The following is a 4,377-nucleotide window of genomic DNA, read 5'->3' as shown; positions in this document are numbered from 1 at the left end:
ATTCCCCTCAACGAGACCTTTAATTTGATCCCTCACAAGTCCTGTGGCATCATTTTACTTTTAACCCAATCTATGACTCCCGTGACTATCTCATGACTGTAACGAGGAAGCAATTTTTATTTTCCCCCGTGATTCCCCTCATCGAGACCTTTAACTTGATACCTCGCAAGCCCTGGTGGCATCATTTTGACTTTTAACCCAATCTACAACTCACGAGCCTATCTCATGACTGTAAACAGGAAGCAATTTTCAATTTGTGCCACGTGATTCCCCTCATCGAGACCTTTAATTTGATACCTCACATGCCCTAGTGACATCAATTTGACTTTTAACCCAATCAATGACTACTAATTAATGGATTAATTTACATAAATTAGGTAATTTATTAAAATGAACGTGCGTCGCCGGTACCTAATTTCTGGCAAAAAATGTGAGTGTCATATGACCAACATCATCACGGTAACGAGCGGTTGCATTTTTAAACAACGCGTAAACACGCGTTCTACCCATGCCAGCGCCTGGGCAAGTGCATACCATTTTTGCGATTTTCTTCCGCGGGTGCCCGGTTGAACGTAATTTTAGGGACCTTATTTGAACGGCGCCAGCAGCGCCACCTGTCCCACGTTCAGGCCCTTACATAGAGCAACCCGCGCGCGACGGCTCTGCGCGCGCTATACAGCCCTCGGGGAAGTGCGCACAGCGGCGCTCGAACTAGAGCCACTAAATAAGCTAACAGTGACACTAGCCAGACCGGTTATCCTGGCTAGCTGAAGGCCCAGCACCCGGCCGGCTGACATGTCACTCTCGCTTCATGTAGAGGTCCTCTACATAGCTCCCGCATGAGCTTCCTGAGGGAGCTTAAAAACGCTATAGCTTCTTGGCTCTTCGCGCGCCATCCGCCGGCAAGTGCAGCATCATCTGCGACCGAGATATTCTAAAACTTTCTAATCGCTGGTGACGCTCAAGATAATTTTGTCCGAGGTAAAATTTCAGTGCAGTTGGCCTTTCAACGGGCCCAAGCAACCGCTGATGTCCGTGGAACGTCGAAGAAACAGCCGAACATCCGATGCCAAGTTTGGACGGCCATTGTACGTCCGTGTGCGGATGTACATTTGCGGACGTACTGTGGACATCCAGCGACGGATGTACGAAGTATATACATTTTCGTATTTCCGATGAACTTCCACCCGTGGACGTACGAAGTTACCACGAAGCATCAAATAATGGCGGTACTGTGGACATCCAGCAACGGATGTACGAAGGATATACATTTTCGTATTTCCAATGAACTTCAACCCGTGGACGGACGAAGTTACCACGGAGCATCAAATCATGGCGTAAATTACATATGAAAACAAAAAAGAAAAAGTACCCTGCTTTTCAATTAAAAAGATTCGTACGTCAACACCCTGACTTGTATAATGCTAGTTTCATCTGTATGTTACTAAAATCAGTCCCTCTGCTAAAATTAAGCCCATTTTTTTAACTTTCTTGAAGCACCTCACCGACTCCAACGACGACCTCTTTGGGGAAGGGTATATAAGAATTGAGAACCGCTTACATCGGATGTGAAGCAAGTTGACCCGTGCTCGCGTATATTGATCTGCCGGATAGTGCGTTGGTGTTGTGCGGTGTAGTATTCGCTGAAGGAAGGTACGCATCTCGTTAATACAATTGGGATTCTGTAAATTTTTACTGAACGTCCGAAATACATCCACCAGACGTCCAGACGGATGTACGGAAGTGTTAAATTAAATCCGGGCGTCCCATGGACTTACTATTTTGATCACAGTTGGGGTGAACCATAGAGTTTGGGTGAACACGGGAGGGCGTGCCATTCTGTGCACGGGAGCCGCCTGTCGGCGTTCCGGGTAACTTCGCACGCATGCGCAGTTCGTTTGCAACGAGGCTATGTGTAATCGCGCGCATCACGTCACCAAGACGCCCGCTTGTCGTCTTTGTTTTCTCCTTGCTTGCAGCCAATAATATTGTTCATGTTTTATCCGCAACACTCACTCCGTGACCGTTTTATTACGATGAAACTAGCGAGTTGTTCAGCGCACCCTGCTAGAAATAGTTCTACAACGCAACGGATTTCTCGGCTCACGTAACCAGAAAGCGGAGAGCAGACGACATTCCGCATAGCAGACGACAAGCGGGCGTCTTGGTTCTTGGTGACGTGATGCGCGCGTTGGACACAAAGCTTCGTTTCAAACGAACTGCGCATGCGTGCGAAGTTACACGGAGCGCTGGCAGGCGGCTCCCGCACACGGCATGGCACGCGCTCACGTGGTCCCCCAACTGTGATCAAGATACTACATGGTATGCCCATCGGCTCTATAAAACGGACGTCCAGCGGGCGTCTGCTAGAGCCGAAATGGACGTACGTTGGACGGCCGACGGACGTCCGATGGTCGCTTGGCGGGCTGGGGGCCTCATTCCCCGATCCTGTGCGCTGCTCATGTTTAGGGTTAAAGGACGTCGCGTTGCCCCATAATTCGAGAGTGTAGTACGAAGTTCTTGTGCACAGCTAATATTGAAGGCAAAATCTTGTTTGGCGTTATTACATTTTGCACAGGGATATATTACGTTCCACAAACACAACAGCCAGAACGCGTAGCTCCATGGTCACCAACTTTTAAAGCACAACCAAGTACCAGAAAATCCTTGAGATTTCTATAAAGCTCCCTAAGTTAATATTCGAAGTAAAGTATCCCCGACTCCAACTTGATACTATCACTACACGGCTGATACCATCGCTAATAGAATAACCGAGTTTACTCTAGTAGCGTTGGCTAGTACTACTCCATCTCTTGTACTACAAAAATGCTTAAGTGAAGTATCCAGTGTCACAAAAGGTTGAGTGTGGGAAGTGCTGTGGTCATGTATACGAAAAAAGGCTTTTCTTCACAAAGCAGCGGCTGCTAACGTCCTTCATCTTCCTCCCACAGTACATCCTCATCGACACGCAGAGGATAACAGGCGGCGCCTTCGGAAAGCAGAAGGCGGTCACTCTGTCCCCGGAGGATTACATTGTGGGAGCACTGGTCATCTACCTTGACATCATCAACCTGTTCCTGTACATATTAGACATTCTCAGATACCTGAGCAACGACAACTGAGCAAACCGATGACGACACATTCCGCATGGACTCCTGGGGACACCGTTACCACCTCGGGCAGCTATAAAAATATACAATCTGGTGTCTGCGCCGTAGCTCGCAGTAAATAAAATTGTGCAATTTTTTTGTTTCTTCTTATCTTTCGGTTAGTTTGACGTGAGGAACGACAATGCTATATATATATATATATATATATATATATATATATATATATATATATATATAGCAAATCAGGGTTGGCAGTCAAGAAAACCTCGGAAAGCAAAGGGGAGGTTCTGGTTGGTCATAGCAAGAGATGAAGAATTTTTTGCGTGAGAAAGAAATTGGTGAAAAAATGCCCGCCGGGTGGGATCCGAACCCACGACCTCCAGAATAGCGGTCTGGTGCGATAACCACTACGCTACCGGCGGGGCTGTTTCCCCACCAGTTCAAGCGTCAGACACACTTCTAGTAAATATAAATATCCCAGAAAGTGAAGAACACAGTCGCCCAGATAGCTGAATTGGTAAGGCATTCGAGATCTAATCGAAAGGCGTGGGCTCGGTCCCCACTCTGGGCGCGTGTTTTTCTTTCTTTCTTTCTTCCGTATATTTAAAAAAATGTTAACTTCATTAACCCTAGTAGAAAAAAGAGCCTAACCACACCCCTATGCCTCCTTTGCGTTGTAGACTGCCGACTTATCTTTCTGTATTTCCTCAACGAGCCCCTCATTTCCTTACTATATTATTCTTCGAAAGCCTAGCGAGGGTGTCGGTTCTGGCAGCCTTGATGCCTAGGTAGCATAAGAGGGCTTCCCGCCAGTTACCCGCTCATGACAGGCTGTAGACGTTCGAGTCACGCCCCGGGGGTTGAAAAGAAGGTCCCCTTCTCCCCGTGTAGTCAGAGTGGCGCTGGCTACCACCCTCAAGCGTGAGATACACTTCTAGTAAATATAAATAGCCCAGAAAGTAAAGGAGAACACAAACGCCCAGATAGCCGAATTGGTAAGGCATTCGAGATCTAATCGAAAGGCGTGGGTTCGGTTCCCACTCTGGGCGCGTGTTTTTCTTTCTTTCTTTCTTCCGTATATTTAAAAAAAATGTTGACTTCATTAACCCTAGTAGAAAAAAGAGCCTAACCACACCCCTATGCCTTTTTTGGCGTTGTAGACTGCCGACTTATCTTTCTGTATATATATATATGTATATATATATATATATAAGAGAAGAAAAACTTCGAACAAGGTAAAAGCACGATTGTGGCCTACGTTTCAGCA

General features: G+C 46.7%; 1 non-coding gene across 1 annotated transcript; it reads right to left on the bottom strand.

Moving 5' to 3' along the window:
- Positions 1 to 3,459: 3,459 nt before the first annotated feature.
- Positions 3,460 to 3,532, bottom strand: Trnas-gcu (transfer RNA serine (anticodon GCU)). The gene has a single exon. It is a non-coding gene; the product is annotated as a tRNA-Ser (tRNA).
- Between the last annotated feature and the right edge of the window lie 845 nt (positions 3,533 to 4,377).

Source organism: Haemaphysalis longicornis, unplaced genomic scaffold, assembly GCF_048455015.1.
Source record: "Haemaphysalis longicornis isolate Haplotype H1 unplaced genomic scaffold, Haemaphysalis longicornis Haplotype H1 scaffold_4, whole genome shotgun sequence".
NCBI lineage: Eukaryota > Metazoa > Arthropoda > Arachnida > Ixodida > Ixodidae > Haemaphysalis > Haemaphysalis longicornis.
Note: the sequence above shows the minus strand (reverse complement) of the source record. Positions and strands in the feature narration are given on the sequence as shown.